The sequence below is a fragment of the Meleagris gallopavo genome, chromosome 6 (assembly GCF_000146605.3).
Source record: "Meleagris gallopavo isolate NT-WF06-2002-E0010 breed Aviagen turkey brand Nicholas breeding stock chromosome 6, Turkey_5.1, whole genome shotgun sequence".
NCBI lineage: Eukaryota > Metazoa > Chordata > Aves > Galliformes > Phasianidae > Meleagris > Meleagris gallopavo.
In genome coordinates this window covers 5,408,458-5,434,020 of record NC_015016.2, presented here as the reverse complement: position 1 = coordinate 5,434,020, position 25,563 = coordinate 5,408,458, and the positions used below count along the sequence as shown (strand labels likewise).

At 43.5% G+C, this 25,563-nt stretch overlaps 1 protein-coding gene and 1 long non-coding RNA gene across 6 annotated transcripts in view; one reads left to right on the top strand and one right to left on the bottom strand.

Annotated features, from left to right (window-relative positions):
• Positions 1 to 25,563, bottom strand: part of LOC100543777 (sodium channel protein type 5 subunit alpha-like) — a 589,192-nt gene that overhangs the window by 125,673 nt on the left and 437,956 nt on the right. The window lies entirely within an intron of this gene.
• On the top strand, positions 12,261 to 20,855 carry LOC104911333. 2 transcript variants are annotated; one of them, XR_793836.3, is made up of 4 exons: positions 12,261 to 12,341; positions 13,584 to 13,909; positions 14,853 to 15,107; positions 20,540 to 20,855. It is a non-coding gene; the product is annotated as an uncharacterized LOC104911333 (long non-coding RNA). The 2 variants fall into 2 exon arrangements; XR_002115749.2 differs by lacking the exon at positions 20,540 to 20,855 and adding an exon at positions 16,386 to 19,343.

Here is a 25,563-nt window from a genome sequence, read left to right as displayed (position 1 = left end):
CATCCATGGAGACATTCAAGGTTAGGCTGGTTGGTGTTCTGAGCACCTGGTGGAGGTGTAGGTGTGTCCCTGTTCATTGCAGGGGAGTTAGACTAGATGACCTTTAAAGGTTCCTTCCAACTCAAAAGATTCTATGACACTGTTTTATGACACTTCACATGGCAATAATGTCAGCCTTTCTCTTTCATTTTCAACAGAATGGAAAGAGTTTTCCTGGTGGCAGAAATGCAGGATATACATTGTTCATCTGGCAGAGCTGCCAGGGACTGCAAGTTTGCTGCAAGACTTTTGGAATTTCACAACAGCAAAAGCAAAGAAAGAGAGAAGAAAGAGAAGGGAGAAAAAGCACAAAAGGAGGGAAAGAATAAGAGGATATTTGCTGGGGAGGTTCTGCATGTTGGTGGGAAATTTAGAAGCTCTTCCTGGACCACTTTGCCCATCCCTACACTTACTGAGGACATGGTATATTTAACTGATGTACCTAAGGTGGAGAAGAACTGGTGTAAATCATAGAATCATAGAATGATTGAGTTTGGAAAAGACCATTGAGGTCATCAAGTCCAACCATGACATGACCCACCACCATGCCCACTAACCATATCCCTAAGATGTAGCATTGCAGCTGCATGGGACAGGTGGAACCTGCATCCTCAGCAGCAGCCCTTGCCTTATCTGACCATGGAGTTTGCATGAGCTTGGTAAAGCTCCATGGAAGAAAAATCCCTATGTGTGTCCATGCTGAGCATGTTCCATGTAGGTTTCTCCTGCTGTGAGGAGCTGGGGCTGGATCACAGGGAGGACAGAAGAGGCTGCCAAGGATGTTCAGAACAGGAGGGAAAGATGTTAGGCACTGAGAGGTGGCACTGGGTCGGTCAGCCAGGTGAAGGCATACAACCAGCAGCCATCTGCAGCCTGATGATGAGTGCACGTGGGCCAACAGTTGTGCATTCATTGTTCATCTTGCTTATAATGGATGCACTTTTTGTAAAAGGGAAAAATCTATAAAACACTGCTGTTCAGCACAGATGGTCATTTTCACTGCCTCACTGCCCCGAGAAGATGCATAAACCTGCACTTCAAAAAGATTTTTCCCGTGACACTATAAAGGCTCAGAATCAGAGGTGAGGCCACAGTGCTGCCCTGCAAGATCATTTTGTGTCTATCAAAGTGACACCCAAACCAGGCTGTGAAGCCTGTGTTAGTTCTCAGGGCATTTTCTTGGCCATGTTCCTATCCAAGGAACCTGCAGACCTGGTGGGAGGTTGCACTCCATGTAATAACAAAATGAGTGCTTCGTTTGGCTTCATTTGGCTTCCAAGAACTTGGAATAGGCTGTGTCAGTGAGGGATCCCTTGGGAATCCTTTCCCATAGTTTCTTGCTGGTTTGTGAATTGTTTTTGGGGTTTGGGATCAGATATAGGAAACACAGCTGTAGCTTACAGCCCCATCAGCAGGGTCAGCTTCCCTGGCTGGAGGATAGGAGGCAGCAGGGAGGGCACCCATGCACAGAACTGTGCTGTATGTGCAGTGCCCACAGCCAGAGGCACATCATAAGCTTTAGGTCCTACCATGAACCACCAGATACAGCTTCCTCTGGAGTCAGTGGGAATTTGCCAGCACAAGGAGCACAATGCGATGGAAACAGGAGACACTGGGCACTTGAATTAAAAGTTGGCTAGAACATAGTCTATATTAGTTAACCACATTCAGATAATCATTTTCCAGACATTCAAGTCCAGGTTGGATGGGGCCCTGGGCAGCCTCGTCTAGTACCAGATCTGGAGGTTGGTGGCCCTGCCTGTGGCAAGGGGTTGGAACTTGATGATCCTTGGGATCCTTTCCAACTCAATCCATTCTATGATTCTATGATTCTAATCTTTTCCAAGTACCTAGTAATTTCCATGACAGCAATATGATCAATGTCTGGCACGTGCTGATATCCAGCCTTTGTGTTAGTAAAAAATCTGTGCCTGGGTTTCAAAAGCGAGTTTCCAAACCTTTATTTGGACTGGTCTGAATAAAAGTAAATGTGCTTCCATAGAGCACGTTGAAAACATACAGAAGATGCTTATGTCCAAGCTCGAGCCATTGGTCTCAGTTCCATGATCCCTGTGAGCCCCTTACAAGCCCTGCTGTGTGCTCATGGCGGTGCTGGTCACACATGCAGCAAGCAGAGGTGAGTGATGTGGAGTTATTAACAGAACATTTGGCCTTGGGAATCGAAATCAGTGTGTGAGCAATCAGAGCAGGGTCTGCTTCTGCCTCCCTCCCTCTCCTCCCTCCGCCTGCAAGGACAAGAAAGCTGTTAGCTGATGCGTCACCTGCAGCCAATAAAAGTGACATTTCTCGGGCACATCACGCAGGGCAGGCTGAGATGTTTTGATCCATCTTAGGCAGGGCTGATGGCAATTTAGAGATGTTTCTGTCTGTGCTGAGATGGCTGATGGACGGAAAAACTGCCGGTGAAGAAACAGCCTTGTACCAGGAGTTCTGCTGAAAGAGGCAGAATCTGATTTTTAGTTAACTCAGCCGTCAGAATGGAAAACCCAAATGCTTACTTGCAAGAGTTTATTTTTTTTTTGATGTACAGGATAATACTAGGAATTGATCTGAAACCTAGAGGACCTTCAATCCGTTGTCATTCTGACCCCTGAGTTTTAAATCCAGATATTTATTGTTCTATAAATATGCAAAATATTGCTAATTCTAGCATTTGATAGAATTTAATATTTTAACACATCGATTAAATAAATGAAAAACAATACATATATTCTAGCTACAGACATTCCTGTGCCGTGTCAAACTGCTTGGAAAGCACAACCATCCCAGTGCAGGCACATGGGTCAGCAGCTGGCTGCAGCTTTGCATTCCCCATCCTCTCTGCTTGGTCTTTTTCCCTCTTCCAATCCTCCTCTGTGGATGGAAATCAAGCATTGTGACACTTCGAAATTCAGAGCAGACCTTAGAACCAGACAACCTCTCCTTTCTGGAGCCTACGCTGCCCAGGGTGCATTTTGTTTCATTCAGAAACAGTTCAGCGAGACTGCAGTAGCAAAGAGCCAACACTAGATAGCATTTCATGTTTGTTTGAGGAAGAAAATCCTTTTGTTCTTCTACTGTATATTCGGCAAGAACTGAAGCATGTTTTAGATGTGATGAATTGTTAATATTTTCTGGTGATCTGTGCAATACCTCCTATACATTCAAAACAGCAGGCAACAAATCTCTCTTTTCCTATTGTTTTCTATTGTTGTTGACATCACTGCATCTGTCCAGAACCGAGCTGAGTTCATGAAGTGCCTCATGCCATTTTGCCTCTAGGTGCTGATGTAAGAGGCTTATGTTTGATCTTTGCGTAGGCATGTTCCTGATCTTATTAACATTCCATGTGAAATCTCCACCAGGCTGGGATCTAGCCCGTCCTGTGCGTAGGTACTGTGCAAAGAAGTAATACCACAAGCACTAACAGATAAGCAGTGAAGGTATAGTTCTCATGACATACAGGACAACAGAAAACAGGAAACAGGACAGGGCATCCACTGCTTCTCTGGGCAACCTGTTCCAGCTCTTCATACCTTTATCGTAAAATACTTCGTATATCCAATCAAAATCTCCTCTCTTTCAGTTTGAAACCATTTCCCCTTGTGCTGTCACAATGGATCCTGCTCAGCAGTCTGTCCCCTTCTTTCTTGTAGCTTCCTTTAGATAATGAAAGGCCATGATCAGGTGTGTTCCCAGAGTTAGGAGGCTTGAGGTTCCACTGTCCTAAAAGATGGAGCTTTAAGTTCCTTTTGTCTGGGTTTGTACATTTCTCATCATCCTTGCTGCCCCGGGACCTCATTTTTCAGAGTTGCTGTGGATATGTAGCGCATTCATTAGGCCCTGGGGGTGCTTTAGAACTGCCAAGAAACCATTGCTCTACCTGGTGCTCACACTGTGCATGCAGGAAAACCACAGGGATGGGAGTGGAGCAAGAGGGGAACCAGCTGATCCCTGAGGAACAACCAGCTCCAACTGATCTGCCGGGAGGGAGGCCGCCTGCTGGCAGCCATAGGTTAACCATAGGTTGGACCCGTGTGTCTGAGTGCTGTGTCAACTCAATCTGAAAATGTTCACTGATTTCTTTTTGATATTCCTAAGATATAAGTTTCATCACACTCATTCCTGGTCACATAGGGAGAGTGACAGAGCAGGTGCCAGGGCTGGAAATCCACTAGACCACCAGACCAGGCTGCCCAGAGCCACATCCAGCCTGGTCTTGAGGGATGGGGCATCCACAACTTCCTTGGGCAACCTGTTCCAATGCGTCACCACCCTCTGTGTGGAAAAACTTCCTCCTAATATCTCACCTAAACCTCCCCTATCTTAGTTTAAAACCATTCACTATCACTATCCACCTTAGTAAACATCCCTCCTGTTTAGATGCTCCCTTCAAGTACTGGAAGACCACGATGAGGTCTCCCCGGAGCCTTCTATTCTCCAAGCTAAACAAGACCAGTTCCCTCAGCCTTTCTTCATAGGAGAGGTGCTCCAGCCCTCTGATCATTTTAGTGGCCCTTCTCTGGACTCGTTCCAAGAGCTCAGCATCTTGTACTGGAGGCCTGGACACAGTACTCCAGATGAGGCCTCACAAGAGCCAAATAGAGGGGGACGATCACCTCCCTCTCCTTGCTGGCCACCTCTTTTTTAATGCAGCCTAGAACTCAGTTGGTCTTCTGGCTGCAAGCACGCACTGCTGGCTCTTGTCCAGCTTCTCCTCCACCAGGACCTCCAATTCCTTTTCTGCAAGGCTGCTCCTAAGGAGTTCTTTGCCCAGTCTGTATAAACCTGGGATTGCCCCAACCCAAGTGCAGCAGCCTGCACTTGGCCTTATTGAATCTCATTAGGTTCACATGGGCCCACTTCTCCAGCTTGTCTAGATCCCTCTGGATGGCTTCCCTTAAAATATGCACTTTGCATATTGCACACAAAGAGATGCTTGATGCTCTCTGTGCTGTGACTCCCGAAATGCAGCATGCTGTAGAAAACAGCTTCATGTTTTGGACAAAGGACACTCCCTTCCATCCTAACAATGCACCACAGAGTGATCCTGTGGCTGAAAGCACCACGAACTTGGAATTGATTCCTAAATTTGCTTTTAGGGGTAGCAAAACCACAGCCTCAGGATGAGCAATAGTAAAATAATTACTCTTAACTCAGAATCCGTTCCGATTTGGGATTGCTACAGAAAGGTGGACATTTGAGAGTTCTTTCTGCTGCTATTTTACATCAGGTTTGTATGAAGTTGTCACACACAGCTGAGGAAATCTCTCACCTATTTGTGAGAGATGTTTTGTGCTATTTGTGTGAGCTGCAGTTTGCATGGTAGGCCAAAAAATGAAATCCTGATGATCACTCAGCCCCCTGGTCTATCTGTAGAGCAGAAGGGTCTTCCCCTTTTGAATGCAACTACAGCTAGTATTTCTTCTTGTGCTAAGCCTATATTGCACTGAACATGTTTCCCTTTGGTTTTCATAAAATCATAGAGTGATTAAGGATAAGACCTGTAGGATCATCTAATCCAATCATCAACTCACCTCCACCATGCCCACTGAACTCCATGCCACATCTCCATGGGTCTGAAGACTTCCAGGGATGGTGACCCCTCCACCCCCTAGGCAGCTGTGCATCACCACTCTTTCACAGAATAACTTTTCCTAACATCCAACCAGAACCTCCTCTCACCATTACCTCTCACCCTACCGTGAAGCATATGGTATTGTAAATAAAATTTCATTATTTTTCTTCTTCATTTTGCATTCAAGAAAACAAAGAAGAAAACATACAAAAGGGGACAGCTGCTAAGATCAGACGTGAATTCCCCCAAAACACCCAAATGAAGGAGCCCTGTAGCCAAGCAGCCCCTTGACACCCCTGGGCAGGCAGCCACACCAGGATCAGATGTCATTCATCTTTTACATCTTTTGCCTAAGGACAGAACTATAGGACAACTTTTTCTTCCAATAAAGTCCCCAAATTTGAAATTGCAAGTAATTTTTCTATCTCATAACACATTCTCAAGTCGAAGATGAAAATATAGTGGAAGGGGGAAAAATCTCCATTTTTTCTTGGTCAAATGAAAACTTATTAACAAAGGGCTGTAAATAAGGAGAAAGTGTAAATGGAAGGTTGTTTGGGCTACTTTGACATACTGTGTTTTTGCAGGATTTTATTTGCTGCAAACAGCTTTTACAGGCTTCTGACTTACTCATTCCTTTTGCTTCCTTATCACATTTATCACATGTTTAATAGACTCGAGGTAAAATAAGCTCACTTCTTAGGTTATAGTAAAACCCAGAGCCGTACCCAAAGCTAAAGAAAGTGGGAACATACTGCTGAACTGTAGGGGGTAATGTTGCTACACATACTCTGCCTGCCAGCTGCAAGAGGTAGATAAAGCTATTGGCTGTGTTATTATGTGACAAACTGGATCTCTGTGAAAAGAATAAGAGCACACTATTACTCCTAGCAGCCTCCTCCCTCCTTCCTTTCAGTGCCTCATTTGCAAACTGTGGCACTTTGTTTCTTCAGATCTTGCACCAATACCTGTGCACTTACTTGAGGGAAAGCAATGCTGGACTTCCACGTGTGACCCAGGCAATGCACAGAGTGCACTGAGCCCTGGCTCTCTCAAGGACGGCTTTCTCTAGTGATCTCACAGCCTTGACTGCGCTTTTACTGCTGCAAAGCAGAGTGCAGTGATGGGTGCTGGAGATCAATTCTTCTCAGGAACACAGATATCTGTTCAGAAGGCTGTGTACACAGAGAGCTGTAAGGGAAAGTAATGGTACTTGGCAATGGCAAAAAAGCCCCAGTGCAGGCTGTCTGATATGGCAGGCCCAGGATGCCCAGGAATTGGGTTTTCACCACCTCTTCATGCAGCGTCTGCCACACTGGGGCTCTTAGGTCTGATCACAGCACAGCTGATGTGGGCAAAATAAAGCTGCTCTTAAGGCAGACTGACTGACAGACTTGTCATGGTGAGAGTACACATATTTGAAATATGATGTCTGTGTTCTTGGAAACCCTAACTAGGGTATGCTATTTCTTTGAATTCATGGGGTAAAAATAGAACCTGCTTTGCAGATAGTGGATTTGACAGCTGTGAGGATATAGAGTAGGCATCTCCAAAAGCATGATACAGTTTTTTTGCTTTGAACACCAAATAATAATAGGATTTGTTATGGAAAGAAGGGAGGACGAGATTTGAACTCCTAGGTACAAGGGGAAGAGCGTGGTGGGAGATTACAGCTCAGTGGAACTAACAAAAACCATCAGCCATGCTTCTCACTAAAAGCTACATCACTAGTTTCTCATGTTCTGCACGGATCCAATGACTGTCACCTTGCTGCTTGAAAATCATGGAATCATAGAATCGTAGAATGGCCTGGGTTGGAAAGGACCACAGTGATCATCTAGTTTCAACCCCCCTGCTATGTGCAGGGTCACCAACCACCAGGCCAGGCTGCCCGGAACCACATCCAGCCTGGCCTTAAATGCCTCCAGGGATGTGAAATGTGGTGCTGTTTTGCTGAGCCTGAAATGTTTTGCCTTTCTTTGTGGACAAGTGTTTGAATAGAATCATAGAATGGTTTATATTGGAGGGGGCCTTAAAGATCATGTAGCTCCAACCCCTCACCATGAGCAGGGTTACTCCTGTGGCATACTCCCATTGCAGGCTGCAGAAACAGGTGGTGGCATTGCTTCTCACTCCTCAGAAAACCACCCAGAGATGATCCCATCCTTTGGTAGCTTGCCTGAGTGGCCAATCACCTTCCCCAAGAAAAAGCTGTGTTGTGCATTTCAGTGGAAATGGTCTGCCCTTAACTTCCAGCCATCGGTTCTGATTTAGTCCGAGGGCTTCCTTCCTTTAAGGGTATCTGTGCTCTGGGTTCACATCAGTTTGTAGTCTTTTTGATGAAGTCAAACAGATGGAGCTTCTCATTTCTTGTACTATTTACATATTTTACTCATTTCTCAAATCTTTCTCTGTTTGTTTTTTAAACTTCAGGTCAAAAACATTGCCAGTGAAAACTGCATTCAGTATTTTAGTTTTCCTACTCAGTCTCACCATTGTTATATGTATACAGGTAACAGTTAGCTCTCTGTTAATGTTATTTTTAATTTTCACGTGTCTTTTTCCATCTCTTTTTTCATGAGTATTTTTTTCTACATTACAGAATCACAGAACCACCAGGGTTGGAAGGGACCTCAAGGATCATGAATCTCCAACCCCCTGCCACATGCAGGGCCACAAAACTTCACATGTAATACTAGACCAGGCTGCCCAGGGCCCCATCCAACCTGGCCTTAAACACCTCCAGGGACGGGGCATCCACAACCTTTCTGGGCAGCTGTTCCAGCACCTCACCACTCTCTCTGTAAAGAACTTCTCCATTGTTTAAGGAAAAGCAGTATTGAGCTATTTACACATTGTAAGTTCTTAGATCTTTTCCAAGATGCAGATTTATAGGACAGAACCACCTACTCTTTAGATTTGCCCTCACAGCTATGTTCCAATCTTATGTATTTGGTTTTATTTATTTTTATTTATATAAACTTTGTTCTGTATAAAAAGATAAAGCTTGCCAAGAAATCCTGACACCTCTGTATGGTATTGCAAGTGCTGCTGCTGCTTTCTCCTAACTTCTGCACCAGCCATCCTTCTTGTCCCTCTTGATAATGAGATGATCCTCTGAATTTATGAGCTGAAAAATATGGCAACAATCAGAATGCTTTCCTAGAGAATATTTCTTTTTTTTTGTGAGCTTACAAGCTGAGCTGACAGAGGTCAGCTGAATGCACTGCAGTTGCCCTTTTAAAATATTTGGCACCATCAGATAGTATGTTTTTACTAAAACTTTTCATTAAGAAAATGGTACAGCATATTAAATAAATAATAAACTTCTGTCTAATCTCAAAAAGTAAGTTAATCTTTTCAATTAGGAGTTATTAGCTAATTTTGGGGCTTTGTATACCTTTGCCCAAGACTTATGAATGTATTTACAATAGAGTCACAGAGCAATCATTAGTTGAGAAGAAAATAAAAATTATTGGTGAAAAATATTCAGGTGACAAAGTGATTGTTGGCATGGTGATAGCTTAGACATATCATTTATATAGCATAGGCTTACTCACTCAGTATTTGGAACATAATTGAAAAGACAGCAAAAGAAAATCTGTGATTTTAGTGTTGAAGTATGTACATCATGCTGACAAGACAATGGACTGGATCCTGGAGAAGATGGGTTCCTGAAAACTGGAGAGAATTCATGAAGCCATTAGTGAATCTGTAGGTAATACAAGTTTTTCAAGTGAGACTCAGAAATTACTTAGGTGCCCACATCCAAAACTCTGATTCTGACTTATCTCCTCAGCTTTTAGGTAAAGAGCAGTTTTGTGTCTTCTAAAGTTGTTTACTATTTTACTTAAAACCTCGCTGTCCTGAGGTAAGAGCAGGAGAATGACTGTTGGGCAAAGCATCACCCAGGCCTGTATCCCATCTCCAGTGCTGGCCAACAGCAAATGCCTGACAGAGCAGGACAAGTGGTGATATTTCCCAAAAAACACCTTGCTATGACTCTGGACCTTCCTAAGCTGAAGGAGTGATTTTATGTCAAATGACCTACACGGGATTCTTCTGCCACACTTGTGTCTGCTGGCCCTTGGGAACGTCTGGTACCCACCTCATCCTCTGACCAACCACAGCTTAATAACCTGCTGCACAAATAACAACCTTCTCATACCCTGCTGTCTGCTTGTGTACACCCCTGCCGTGGGTTACCACTCATCACTGACCTCAATCTGGACATGCAACATTGACTACAACACTCTGGCTATAACCACCCAACCAATTCTTTGTCTGCCTTGCACAAGTCCAGGTAGACGACATCAGTTGCCCTTCCTTTGTCCACCAATGTCATCATTCCATCATAGAAGGTGTGTCAGAAGTGGGAACATCTAACATCAGCAGGATGGGGCTTTCCACAACATCTCTAACCAATTCCTTTTGCAATGAGTCTGATAAAGAAAGTAGCAGTTGTGCAACATCTTGCTGATTGATGAGCAGAGCAGAGCAGAACAGGGAACATCATGGGAACATCACATGGGGTGTTGCCTTTCTGTATCTTGTTTTATGATAAGGAACAATCTGCGTAGTTCTGCAGAAAGCCAAACATGCTTATCTTTGGGGTGATGCTCAGGGCTGTGCACCTTGAGTCGGGTCCTGTGTCAGGTTCTGGAGCTTGCTGCACAGATAGCTATGTGTTCACACAGAAAATGCACAGAGTACAATTAATTTTCTTTTTTTATTTACTCATATCATTATCAAAGTACCTCAGAACCTTTGTCAAACACACAGACTTTGTAGTTCTTGCTGCTGCATATACAGAGTTGATGGAATTTGCCAGCAGCTTGTGATTTCAGATTAAGAAGAACTGATATGCAGATGAGCAAATACAAAGAAACAGCTTTAGCAAATGCCTAGGTAAAACAGAGCCAATACTTACAAATGCTGCCCTCCTCCCCATGCAGAAGAACCCTCCACACCTCTTCATTTGCAGAGCCAGCTGAAGTTGCTAAGTAACAATGCTCTTACCCAGCATGTGCCTTGCTCAGAGCACCATCAGTGAGGACAAGGTGATGACAGCTTTGACATGCAATATTCGCAGCTGTGGTGCAGAAGGAATGCAGTGTTGACACCCAGGAGAGCTCGTGGCTCACCATACCGGGATGAATCCTGGCCTGCCCGCAGACCTGAAGCACATGGGAAGATGCTGTGCTCCCTTCTGCTTCCTTATTCCGTGCTGCTGCAACAGCCACATCTCCCACTTGTAATGCTAAGACCTCCCCATAAGGGTAGCAGAGAACAGCAGGTTCCTTTACATTCACTTCCATTTCCCTCTTGCCTTTCCATTCCTCTGCTTCTCCAAAGAAAACAGCAAGTCTTCGCATTCCTTCCTGAGACATCAGCCACCCCGTGGCAGAGCTACCTCATCATTAGGCTTTGTTTTCAATCCCTGCTGCCTCTGATCCAAGGCTATAAGTTGATGTTAGACACCTGGAACTACGGTCAGGCAAGGAGCCTGGAGCTGCCAACCAAAAACAATGAATTTTATTGTGGCGTGTGACCACTTAGTGGTGGTCACCTCCAGCGAAGTCCTGTTTTTTTTCCTTTCCCAGCTGTATTTTGGGTTGATCCTAATGATATCCTGAAGCCCCAAACCGATAAGCATTTGTCCTGGAAATGTCAGTATTCAGTATCTTTGTTCTCATAGATAACTATGACCTGTGCATAGCTCTGAAGTCAGATCTCCTCCCATAGGATGTAGAGAATGGACACACTTCATCCCTTGACAGAGTACCCAATGGTGGCAATCCCATAAATCCTTGCTTCATCCTCCAGGGAGGGACCCAACTGCCAAATGAAACACCTGTGGTGAGGTGTCACGTATGGGCGTCTCTGTATGAGCTGGGAGTCATAGCTCCTGTTTCTGTCAATGGATTCAATCAACAGAACGATGTGTGTGTTGGTTTGCTTCAGAGTGGACTGCAATGCTCCCCAGAGCCCACTGACTTCAGGCAGTGCTGACATGTAAGTTTAGGTGTCTTAATTTGCAGTGTGAATCATACCCATAGCAGTACTTCTGCTGTGATCTTCTGGCCATAGTTCTTCACCCTCGCCCACCTGCTAGATAAAACAGCAGCGTTTTTGTAGATTTAAATATATGCTGGTAGATTCTCAGCCTGTTGTTTATTTTAAATAATACATTACATCCAGCTGTGGAGCGATTCTAAGCTAGCAAGTATCCCTCTAAATCAAGCGGCACTTACTGGATGTTTTTAAACACCCAGAAGTGCCAGGCTATGACAGAAGATAAAGATAAGCTACAAACTTTTGCTGGTGAGCTGCAACACTGTGGTCTCTGGCAGCTGAGCTTACCATGGGCTGATCCCTTTCTCATCATGATTTGCTCCTTGTGTTTGTTCTTCATTAACATCTTTTGTAAACCTTTTGATTTGTTGAAAACTATCATTTGTTTCCAGGCTGGGAGCACTGCTAGTTGTGGCCAATAGTGGAGCAGTGCTTCAGAGCTCTTCTAACTTGCAAAGTCCTGATGATGGACGTAATCAGCAGCACCCTACAAGATTGCAGGGATAATCAGGTGCCTCACATCCACCTGAAAGGAACAGCTGGAATGAAGGGACTATTTTAAATTAGCCCTTCCAATGCTCTTTGTTCTTCTTTCAATCTTGGTTCTTTCAGTGGTGCTGTTGAGCACAGGGCATGGCCAGCGAGCAGGGTAAGTGGCTGGACCAGACAGCTGGTGTAACACTGCATCTTTCATGGACTGACAGTATTTTCACAGCCTTGCTGAAGGTGGAGGGAGATAATTTGTCATTTCAGCTAGGGAGGAGATTAATCTGTAACAAAGCTTTGTTTTGATGGACCAATACTGTGGTTAATGAATGCATTGCAAGTTGCTTGGGCTGATGAAGTTGCCTTGTGACTAGATTAACTGCTGATTAGATTTTGATGGGACCTGGAAAGAGTGTCATTTGTAGGGTGCATTTTAAAAACAATGTGCAAGGAATTAATTCTCTGTTCTTACACTTCTATTCTGTTCAATCCTAGCCCTTAATTCTCTATTATTTGCTTTAAAAACCTAATGACCGCATAGTGAATTGATTAACAGGCTAACGCTCATTTTTATTCACATAAAGAGTAGTATTGTGTTGGTTTTCTCAACATGGAAGAGACAACTGCACCCTTGTATGTATCAGTCTTAAGGAATGCTTTACCTGCCAGGTAGGCCTGCAAACCTCATCTGACAGATAACAGCATCAGCAGTACCAGTAAAAGAGACAAAATGGCCAAAGCATGAAGAAGTGATGGGCACAAACATTCAGCAGCTCTGTGGTCTTGTGTGGGAGGAAATCTTACAGAGGGCTGAAGCTGTGTGAGTGGCATATACGTGACACAAGCAGTCTTAAAATCAGCTTTTCAGGTCTAGAAGAGTAGAGTGGCTGGGTTTGCTCTCAGGAAGTGTTGCTGCACTGTGGGAGTGGTTTGATATAGATGCATGGGAGGATGGACCTTGGGGAACACAGAAGCAGAAGCCAGCTGCAGCACTGAAATCGGATGCAGCAGTTAATAAATCAGTAACTTTCTCCACCAGTGACTAGTACACTGAGATGGAGACAGGGCTTTCCTGTCCCCAAATCCCATACCCTCTGCTATTTCCCCTGCCTACATCAAAGGGAGCAAAACTTGGTGGTTTCTATCTAACTTAGCCTGGCTCCATCCCTTACAGCCTTGGCTGCATCCCAGCAGGACGAGCATTGCACTGGCTGCATAAGAACCAGGGCTGGATGGAAGGCACGAGCTATTCCCTTTCATCAAATGATGAATGGTGGCTGTCACTGCCTCCATCGATAGCAGTCCTCTGTAGCTGTCAGACATGCACCATTTTGTAAACCTGATCGTGTTTACCTTAGCAGTGTTTTATGAGCCTCATCACGTTGCAATGTAAATATTTCTGCAGCAGCTGCTCCCTGAGGAGTGACGTGGTGGGTTGGCCATGAACAAACGCCAGCCACAAGCTTCAGGACATGCACATCCTCCAGGAAGGAGCCAGAAAACACAAGTGCACCAGAAATTAGATGAAGAAGCTTGAAGTCTTTGGTAAGAAATTTCAGCCATCTAGAATGTTAGAATAAGCAGACGTTTCATACTAGTCTATCTTTTCTCTTATGAAAGTAGCATGTCACTTAGAAAAGGAGGCTGACCATCTGGCTACGAGATTTTCTCTGAGATACTTCATTTGCATGTTGATCATGATGCACTGAGCTTGTGTCACCTGCTGTACAGGTATGACTATCCTGCTATGACATATTCGACTTGCCCTGCAATTAGTTTTTGCATGTACCTCTCCTTTGGGTGTGACGGTGGGGTTTGTAATGGGGAGCAGCCCTGGTACAGACACTCTCTGGTGTCCTCTCCAGCACAATGCTGGCACACCAAGGGAAAAAGCAAAATGAACATTCAGAGCAAAGCCTAGTTAGGCCATCATGAGAAACAGAGCAAGACTCCAAGTCTAATATATAAAATTTTTATTTTCACTTTGTTTAAAGCATGAAAGCATAGCAATGATAGTTTTCTGAGTGGCAAAACCCCAGCTGCTATCTGAAACCTAATGGCTGTAATTCAGATGTAGATATTTCTCCTCAGAGATCAGAAAAAATCCTCTCCTAGCCATATAATAAAGGGAGACAAATGATATTGTTTGCTAAGAGTCTGAACCAGGTCCATGGCATTACTCTGGGAGAAGATCCTGAGGACATGATGCACCATCCACAGAGACTATCCTATATGATGGTAGCAATTGCATCAAATTGTCTCCCCGATCTAGACGCCAAACATAGTTTATTTTTTATTTTTTATTTTTGCAAATAAAGAACAAAATGCTATGTTAAAGATTATATTTCCTATATTCCAATGAGAAGCAATGTGAACATCTACCAAGCATAGGGTAGGTCTTGGTCTCCCTCTAGTGATGGGCCTACCAACAGCAATGATCAACCCAGCTCCAGTCACACTTCCATCCTTTGCCTCCATCACTGGCTTCGTGATGTGCTTGGTGGCCAAGGGTAGCTCTAACCCTTCTCAAGACCAGCCAAAATCTCCTCACAAAAATACTTCCTGATGTAGTATGCATGATGATGGCTGATGGTGCAACCCACGATACAAAGCTCGATGCATTCTGTCTTACAACTCTGCTTATATTTTGTATGCTGATTGCTAATCTGTGCAGGACTAGGAGATGTGAGCTTGTACCTCCCATTGCTGGAAGAGGTGTCGTGTAAGAAACCCACCACTGCAGCCCCAGAGCACTTTCCACCTCACAGAAAGGCAAAGATAGCCATGATACATACAGAGATCTGTGGCCCTTCAGCAAGACAAGGGGGCACAGCTAAACTACCAGTGCTCCTCCTCTCTGGGAATACCCACATCTGATACTGACTGCTGGAGGAACTGAAGGTCCTGAAGTTGCCATGGAACCACCTGGGTAAGAGCTCATGCAGACTGAACTGACATGGTGCACCTATGAGGCTGGGTACCCAAAGCATCTCTGGTGCTGGGTTATGAAGTAGCTCAGCACACACTTACCCCTGTGAAATCCATAAGGATGCAGTTGAAGACTTTGGGCCATGTGTTGCAGGCTAATTTCTTTGGTAACTGTGATCTGGTTGTGCAAGGGCTGCATAGGCTTGATGGTATCAGCCCTAACACCTACTAAATTCTAGAGCAAATCTTTTAAGGTTGTCTCTTCTAGTGCTTCCAATTTTCATTCAGAGCTTTGTTGTAGGACATGATTAAAATTAGAAAGTTTCTGAAAGTCTTGCTCTTTAGAGGAATATGCAAGGGGAAGATGCTTTGAGCAATACATCAATATTGCCTAGAGTGATGATTTAGAAAATAAGCAAGTAATATTGTTTAACTGCATGATTTTACTTTCTCTCGATATCTTTCATTTTTTAATTATTTTGGCTAAGGAATTTCCTAGTAGAAAAGTATCCATGAAGTTGGTAATAATACGTGGATGCCCACCTTGAAATGAGAGCTGACATGGATATGATCTTGCACCTAAACGACTTCAGGTCAGAAACAGAGGGAGAGTACTGTAACACTGAAAGGGATGTTATCATTTGGAAAATTAACAAAATAAATGATGACATTTTTATGCACTAGTCCTGCTGTTTCCCTGCCATGCAACTGACTCACTATGGCAGTAGCTTTTTATTTCTTTACTGTCTTTTCTTCTGTTGGGCTGCTAAGTGAGAGAACACTTGAAAACGAGCAATTCCTGAACTCTTAGTTTTTATATACTAGGATTTTGACATGTTCAGACCTTTGTCATGGCTCTAAATAGACCTCAAATGCTACATTTTAAAATCCATTGGAATTGCTAAAGGCGCTGACTGTACAAATTGATAAAAACTCAGAGTTAAACGTCTCATTCATAAAATCAAAATTATTCCAAGTAAAGAAAGCACTCAGGACATATTTTAGGAGCTTATATTCACTGAACACTCATCTTTGTCTAATGGCCTACCACATTCCTTCCTCTTCATTTCTTCTGAAGAGAAGCAGGTCAAAGGAGGGAGTTCTATACCTCGAATTACCTCTTCTATATCCAGTGGGCTGAAATTTTGGAAGAGGAAAGGGTGTTATGGCAGACAGTCAGACAAAGGATGGTGCCTTCTTTACCAACCAAACTGCCCTTAGCTGTAGTTATTCCAATAAGTTTCTTGTATGTGCTTTTAACTGCTCCTGGTTTTTACAGCAAGAACTGGAAAAGAAGTATTAGGTTTGACAAAGAGGGTCAAGCAGTTCTGCATCAGAATGACACCAAGGACTTTCTAGATCCTTCACGATGAGGCACATTAAGTATGGAGCAAGTGAAAAGATGGTGAAGAACAAAAAAGCTCTCAAGTAGATAGACGTAATCCAGCAGCCTCAAAGGTCACAGCTATGGGAACGTTGCTGTTGTACATAGTGAGAGAGCCTGGCTCATGCCCTCTTCTAGTACAGCTTTGCCAATCTTCAGAGCAATATGGAAATGAAAGCAAAGAAAACCCCAAAAACAACCTGGGCGATTGATCTGGTGCTGGCCTAATGGTGCTGAACACGAGTGCTGATGAAAGAGGTGCTGGATCCAAATAAACCATTGGCGAAATGACAGTAAAGAATGTGTGAGCATCCAGTACTTCATCACTGTTATCACCACAGTATGGAGGTGTGAGTGAAGGCCCACAGCCTTCTACTGAGCTATGAACAAAGTGCTGCCCATAAACAGGGACTCAACCTCCAGCTGCTGCAGTTGGGACTTTCTGTCAGGAAAAGTCGGTGTGACTGTGGATGGACCACTGAATGAAAGGCAGTTTTGGTGTTTGCTTGCTTGTTCAGATACTTATTCACCGCCATTTATGTTCAGCAGAATTTTGAACTTTGAGTTCTTAAGTGGCATCTGAAACCTTTCCTAGCACATTAATTTATTCACATACTTTTTCTGAGTTCATTAGAGGAATTAAAGAGAAAGATAATACCATGACCGGAAGGACCAAACAGCAGCTGATAAGCCCATCAGGAGCGTATTAGACATATTTCATTAACGGTCAGATAATTAAAGGGGAAGATGTGAGACACAAATTGAGTCCATCTTTGATCAGAAGCTGTGAGGTTTGCTCTTTGATCCTGATAAAAGGTAAAGAAAAACAGTTTTAGAAAAGAATGGAGGAATGTCCCTATTAACATCAAATATGAGACCCCTGTTATGGTAAGGAAAGGAAATGTAGATGGCAAAGATCAAAGGTGTATTCTGTAGGAACAAATGCTGTGTTACATAAACTTTGCTTTTTCAAAGTGGAGATTTCATTTTTGCAGAATCCTTTTGAGAAACGCACCAGAGAATTTGGAATTTTCGTGGGGTAGAAACTGGTAGGAATTGAAAATAAAAATGCAAGAAGGTGCATTCTGGAAAGACGATATTTCAAAAGATGGTCAGAAAATTGCTTTTTCTTCTGTAGGAGCTTGGAGCTGCATAACAAAAATTCAAATACTGAAATCTTTTTTGCTTGGAAAGCATGTAGCCAGTGGGGCAAAGCTCCTGACATTTCACACCTTGACACTGCTGGCTGGTCAGCTGCACTCTTGCAGACAAAAAGGGTTGGAGCCAGTCTTGTTTCCAGGCTGAGGTTAGGTCACTGATACGAAGCTCAGAGATGTGCAGCCCTGCAGCCCCACTGCAGCTGGAATGTGGGCAATGGGCATTTGGTGCCAACTGCATCCGTGTGCCAGACCCTGCAGAATACAAAATAAATGCTGGTTGTTGGTATGGACACCTTCTGTCTCTTATTCAGGACTCCCATAACTTTCCATTGGTCTATGCTGTCTTTATGTAAATATCTTTATGTAAATACCAATTCTGGCTTTTAATAGTCTTTAGCTCAGTGCTACAACAAACTCACGCTGATCTAATAATGAATGACAAGCTTAATAATGTAAGAAACTAGGGGCTTAAGTCAGTCTCCAGAGTTTAATAAAGCTGCTAAATAAGAAAATGTTATTTATGTATTACAGTGCTAATAGCTTAAAATATTGGTGTGAACTGAATAGCAAGAAATTGAGCCAGCAAAGGTTTTTTCTGCTGTTATCAAATTGCTTGTGAAATTATTTTCTGTACACAGAGGATGAAAGTATGCAGTATAGATTTCTCTTATACTTCTGTAGCTCTATGGACTTCACAACACTTGCTTTGGATTTTGTCATTCATGCATGTTTGTTGTTCCAGTTTGGTTGGCTGGGGAAGGTGGGGAAGGCTAGGAGTGCTGGCTGCACTCTTGCTAATGCAGCATAGTGTGCAAGGTGCACTATTTGCTAGAAGGGAGCATTGCTGGCTCATATTAAACTTGGTGTCCATCACGACAACTACTTACTGTTCTGCAAGGCTGCTTTCCAGACTGCTGACACCAATGTTTTCATGGTAGAGTACTGGCTGGAGAAGTGATGAGTGACTATTTGAGGTGATAAAGAACATCTGCTCCCATTTTATTTCTAGGTGAACACCTGACTGCCAAGAAGCTCAGATCTGAGCTTGAAACCAGACTTCTTACATGTTGCTTTCTTTCTTCTGTAGCTCTAATACTGTGAGCAAGTAAGGAGAGGGATTAGAAGCTAAGGTTGAGCAGAGAGCTTGAAATTGTGATGCAACACTTGGTGAAAGTACTGCCAAACAGACTTGCAAAGGTTTTTAAACAACACTTTTTGTTGTTGTGATGCTTGAAAAATCTCTTGTAACAGAATTCATCAATCTTGGTGTGTTCCTGGGAGACAGACAGGTGAGAACTGAAATCAGTGTGTTCTGTGTTTAAAGAGAAACACTACAAGAATAGAAAAGAGTAATAAGCAGTTGTTTTAAATGTGCTGTTAGATCCTAAAGCGTATTCCTTCACAGAGAAAGACAGAATGAAGCAGGAGAAGTGAGGAGGTCTTAGATAGTCTGGTGACCTGCAGGAAAAAAATAAGAGGGGAATTAACCCAGCAGTCTCAAATTAAATACAGGTAATATGGCTGCCATAGGGACAGTGCCTACAACAAAACCAGAATATCCCAAGGGCTCCATATTTCCAGTTATGTTTGATATCTTTTTGGTACAGTAGCTGCTTATACATTTCCACTAAGATGATCAGAGGGCTGGAGCACCTCTCCTATGAAGAAAAATTGAGGGAACTGGTCTTGTTTAGCTTGGAGAAGAGAAGGCTCTGGGGAGACCTGATGGTGGCCTTCCAGTACTTGTAGGGACCAGGAGGGGGAATGGCTGTTTATGAGGGTAGATAGTGATAGAACAAAAAGGAATGGTTTTAAACTAAGACAGGGGAGGTTTAGTTTAGATATTAGGAAGAAGTTTTTCACATAGAGGGTGGTGAGGCACTGGACCAGGTTGCCCAAGGAGGTTGTGGATGCCCCATCCCTGAAGGCATTCAAGGCCAGGCTGGAGGTGGCTCTGGGCAGCCTGGTCTGCTGATTGGTGACCCTGCACATAGCAGGGGGTTGGAACTTCACGATCATTGTGGTCCCTTTCAACCCAGGCCATTCTAAGATTCTATGATTTCCATAACATCAGTAATTCAGATCTGTAATTCAGCCTTAGCTACAGTAGGCAAAGCTGCTGCTTTTTGCAAGAAAACTGATTTTACATAATGTTTTACATAATGTTTTTTGAGGTGGGAAGTTATGATGTAATATCTAATTTCCAGAATATCTACCAAATAGTCTGAAGTTGCATTGCAATAGATACAACAGGTAATCAACAGATCCTCTGTAAAATGACATTAAGCCTCAGAGACGGAATATGTTGCAATTACAGAGCCAACACGCAGGCATCATTTTTCTCATCTGCATCATTAAAATTAAATTAGAAGCAACACATCAGACATAACAGATCACATTTTCTTTTGAATTATCTTAGTTCCTGGGGCTTAATCATCTCTAGAGAGAAAAAGTCTCAGACCCACCAAGCTTAATCATAGAATCAGTCATAGAATGGCTTAGGTTGGAGGGGACCTTCAGAATTGTCCAGTTCTAGCCACTTGCAGTGGGCTGGTTGCCACCCACCAGCTCAGGTTGCCCAGGGCCCCATCCAACCTGGCCTTGTGCACCTCCAGGGATGGGGCACCACAGCTTTCTGGGCAAAGGTGTCAGTATCTCACCACCCTGTAAGTAAAGAATTTCTTCCTAACATCTAACCTAAATCTCCCCTCTTTTAGTTTAAAGCCATTCCCCCTTGTTTTATCACTATTAGACCACGTAAAATGTCGGTCCCCCTCCTGTTTGTAAGCTCTCTTCAAGTACCAGAAGGTGGCACTCAGGAGATACTTCTGGTCCAGGTCACTGACTGCTCATCTGGAGTCATAACCCTGTGCTCTTTTCCTTCTACAGCAAAATCACATATCTGTGATCTTGTATAAGTAACAAGAATGGACACACGTGTTTCCCTTCATGAACTTGAAGTCATTGGCTACTCAACATGTGTCCGTTCATGCTTTAACATCAAGCAGCCTCCCTGTCCAAGCAGAGCACTCAAGAAACAGAAATGTCTGCTCTCTGAAAAAATGCAATATCTTCAATTGAAGAATTAAGAAAGCAGAGGATGACTTAGACCAATGTTCACCAGCTGTACAACTCATGGCTCAGCCCAGAAAGAACTTCAATTAGGGCTGATTGCAGATGTTGAAATAGAGACAGTTTAAAAAAATAACAAAAAAAAAAAAAGCAAGAGAACCAAAAGGAAATTAAAATGAAAATGATCCTCTAAGGGGCTGGATTAAATAACTGTGAAACCATTAAAGAGATAAAGGAAGCTAGGAGAAGGCATTTACAAAAGAATTTGGGGAAACTGTTGGACCTGGATGTTCAATGGAGTGTCACAGCAGAGCCCCAAAAAGCATGAGAGTATGTTGCACCTCAGCACCAAGCTGTGGATAAACAGCCTGCCCTGGTTTATACCTGCCTTGAGCTGAAGGTGCATATCCAGGCACATATCTAAAAAACAAACTGAAAACATCCAAGTGCACAAATCGTAAAATCATAGAACCATTTGAGTTGGAAGGCACCTTTGTAGGCCGTCTAGTTTAACTCCCTTGCCCTGAACAGGGCATCTACAGCTTGATCAAGTGCACAGCTGCTATGCGAAGAGGGGACTGCTCAAGAACCTGCACCCCTGGACCCTCAGCCCCACCATGCAATTGCAGCCACACTTGGTATGTCTTTGGGTCCCTTTCCCTTGGCCGGCAGAGTGTCCAGCTGGGGAGCAGGATGCAGGACATAGGGGCACAGAGAGATGGATGCTTACCCCGAGAAAGACTGACATGTTTGCAATAAGCTTTCATGATGTTTGCTTTATTCTTTTAGTGGCAAGTCAGGAGCCAGGACTTTGCAAGCACTCTTGATAACCATGGTGGTTTGACTGCAATGAGCCCAAGTACTTATCATACCATATCGGTATGTTTAAAAAAATGCTTCCAAAACACTTTTTTTTTCAACTTTGAAATTCATCTTTACTAAAAGGCAACCAAAAATTAGAAGTTGATTATGTATATTTTTCATCATTAGAAATGAAAAGATTATGGAATATGGAGAAAAATGAAAAATAAATGACTTGATAACACAACAGAGTGTGGGGCAATACAGATTTGTTACAGATAAAGCTTGAAAGAAGTTATTTCATTGACAAAGGCTTTTTCTGACTCCAGTTGTGTTCTTAATAAGGTGTTGTTTTCCAGTCCCCATTTTATTTTATTGGTCCCTCTCTGCTCACTTGTGCCATATTCATGCTCATGTAGCACTGCATTTCTACTTTCCTTTCCTACTTTATGTCAGTCTGAAATTCTCTCCATCATTTTTATTGTGTGCAGTAGACATAGGTTCTCCAGTTTGCCCTCCAGGTTCAAAGAATTACTGAGATCAAAGCAATAAACTGTCTCTTTCTTGCAATCAGAAAATAAGAATTTTTTAGATTTGGGCTTTGTTAAAGAACTATTTGTCTTCTTGGTCCTTCCTTGGAAACAGGTGCTTGTGTCCTCTTGAACTTGATGCCAAAACATTTCCACTGATGGTCATGGAAATATTTATGAGCTGGTTGGAAAGTCACCTCCGTGCCAGCCATCTCCAGAAAGTGTCCATGCTCATGTGGGTGGTGAAGCACACTCAGACTGTTCATTTTCATTTCCCTGGCTTTCAGTCATTCATTGAATCACGGAATCATAGAATGTTTTGGGTTGGAAGAGATCTGTAAGATCATCTAGTTCCAACCCTCCTGCTACAGGCAGGGACACCTCCCTCTAGCCCAGGTTGCGCACAGCCCCATCCAGCCTGGCCTTGAATGCCTCCAGGGAGGGTGCATCCTCGATCTCTCTGGGCAGCTATTCAGTGTCTCACCACCCTCACAGTAAATAATTTCTTCCTAATATCTAGTCTAAATCTACCTTCTTCCAGTTTAAAGCCATTCTCCCCTATCCTGTCACTACATGCCCTTATAAATTGTCCCTCCCCAGTTTTCCTGTAGGCCCCTTCAAGTATTGGAAGGCCACTATGAGGTCCCCCCAGAGCCTTCTCTTCATGCTGAAGAGCCCCAGCTCTCTCAGCCAGCCCCTATAGGGAAGGTGCCCCAGCCTTCTAATCATCTTTGTGGCCCTCCTCTAGACCTGCTCCAACAGCTCCATGTCCTTCTTGTATTGGGAGCTCCAGAACTGGACACAGTACTCCAGGTAGGGTTTCATGAGGGCAAAGTAAGTAGAGGGGCAGAATCATTTCCCTCAATCTGCTGTTGATGCTGGTACTTGATGCAACCCAGGATGGCCTTCTGGCCTGCGAGTGCACATTGCCAGCTCATTTCATCAACCAACACCCCCAAATCCTCAGGGCTACCCTCAAGCCTAGCCTGTATATCTGCTTGTGACTGCTACAACCCAGTTGCAGGATATTGCATCTGGCCTTGCTGAACTTCATGAAGTTGGCATGGCACCACCTCTCAAGTCTTTTCAGGTTCCTCTGAATGGCATCCCTTCCCTCTAGTGTGTCAACTGCACCACTCAGCTTGATGTCATCTGCAAACTTGCTGAGGGTGTGCTCGATACCACCTCTATGTTGCCTACAAAGATGTTAAATAACACTGATCCCTGAGGAATGCCGCTTGTCACCAATCTCCACTTGGACACTGCAAATCTCTGAGTGTGACACTCTAGCCAGTATCTGGATGCTAACATCAGCTAGCTCCTTTGTAGTGACTTGTGCTTCCCATTTTCCCTCTACCCAGTGTTCAACTCACCACGGTTTTGTACTTTCTGCTTCACACTAGCCATCAATCAAACCAGGTATTATAGGGTTTCAGCAGGGATATTTATGTCTGCTTCAGCTTTCTGAGAGGGCAGAGTGTTTTTTGGTCTCCTTCAGAGCTTTATGAGCCTTTCCTACTGGTCTCTTACCACTCTAGTTACATTATTGCACTAGAAGCTCTTTTCTCCATCCCAGTGCATGGAGCAGCCGAGTCAAGGGAATTATTTGCACCAATCTTAGTACATAAGTAAATTTAGAATTCCTATTTTTACAGCCCATCTGATAAATACTGTAACGTTCAAGTACTAACCTACCACTTGGTCTGAAGTATTTTGTTAACTGAGCTTTATTGCTTGAAGTAAGAGGCTTAGCTCATGCACATAGGCTATTGTATGCAGGGCAAGCAATCAGGGATGCTATCCTTCACAGGACAGTCATTGCATCCCCACAGAGCTGCTCAGATGTTACAGGTGTGTTTTTAAGGCTTTGGCTCTTTTCAGTAGCTTCAAAGTGGACCCCTGTCTATCTCCCCCTATCCATCTGCCCCTGTCCATCTGCCCTAGCTCTGATACATCTGTTTCTGCATTGTTGTATTCCTTCTCCTCCATTAACTTTCTTCAGATGGATAGCTCACATATCATTCATTAAGTTTTCTCTTACCTTTCTCCCATCCCACACTGTTCGGGGAACCGTCTGCCTCGCTATTCATCCTACATCAATAAATTCAGCACTGCTGTTTGACCTTTAAGACAACTCCTTTGCTAGTTACCATCGCCCTTTTGCATCCACGTCCTGCTGCACTGATAACAACCCAAGCACCTGACGAACGCAGTGTTGGCACGCTTCAGTTCACCGGTGAGGATTAAGCCATAATTTCTGTGACGGTGCAAGATACGTAGGAATCAACACCTGCTGGAGTTGATTAACCTCTGGCACAAATGTGTAATCAATCACAGAAGCTGTAAGTGTAGGCCATTGCCATCATAGCAAGCCCTGTTTCCCAGCCTGGGGGGTCTGCCTTATCCTCTCCTGACTATTTTGGGGTGAATGGTGAAAGAGTGGTCATCGATGTCATCTAACTATAGATAGTAGAGTTGGGTGCTGTTGCTGTTTTCTACTTTTTCCATTTAGTTCTCAGCAGTCAGATACGCAGAGCAATCACTTCATACATTGCTTATTCTGAAGGTTTAGGGCTCACTTGGCTCTCACTGCATCTATCCTGCCACACAACCCTCTTTGCAGGAGAAAGTACCACAAAGAACAGCCGGCCACTAGGAAAAGCAGCTTAGGAAAGCTACAAAATGCATAGTGCATACTATGATGCACTTTCATTCTTACTGTTTTCTTATTAAAAATGTAAAGGTGAGGTAAATCAAGTCTTCAGCTATCAATGATGCAAACAGCTCCAAGATTCTCCAGGAAGGATTCATCCTGGGTGACAAGGTCACCATCCTGGAGCAATGACCATCTACTGCTTCATATTACAAGGAACACATCACATCAACAAACCTGAAGCAATTCCAGAAGTGTCAACTCCTGGATTGCTCTTTTCTGGTCGCTCCACAGCTATTTTGCTGCACAGAGTGAGAGATGTTTTCATTAAAAGCACAAGTTTCCCCTCAGCCACTTGAGTTTTGGCTTGCTTGGTTGCCTTCAGGCATGAAAATTAAAGCTAAATTAGAAAAGCAACAGCCAGTGTAAATAGTCTCATGTCTCTGATTAAAGTCGTTTTGATCAATCTTCTGCTGAGCACTTATTTTAAAACATTTCTATCTTATTTTTAAAGATTAGAAAACATGACTTTTACAAGCCATGTGCTGCTGCAGACTGTATTTATGCTGTTTCACTCCTTGTGGTTTTGCCCACACTGGTTTCTTGGGTATAATTAATGGAGCTGACTACCATGTAAGTGTAACTCAAACTCAGTGTCTCATTTCATGCAGAGAAAAGGAAATAATTATGTAACAAGGGATAGCTGGCACCCACAAATCTCATGCAGAGATTAGAGAAGAGGTAACGATGACCTGACTGTTCAATAGGTGGCATTGGTCTGGAGCCATGTCAGCCTGCTTTCAGCCATAAAAATACAACATTGCACACAAGACCTTGTGCTTCTTTGTTGGCCAAAA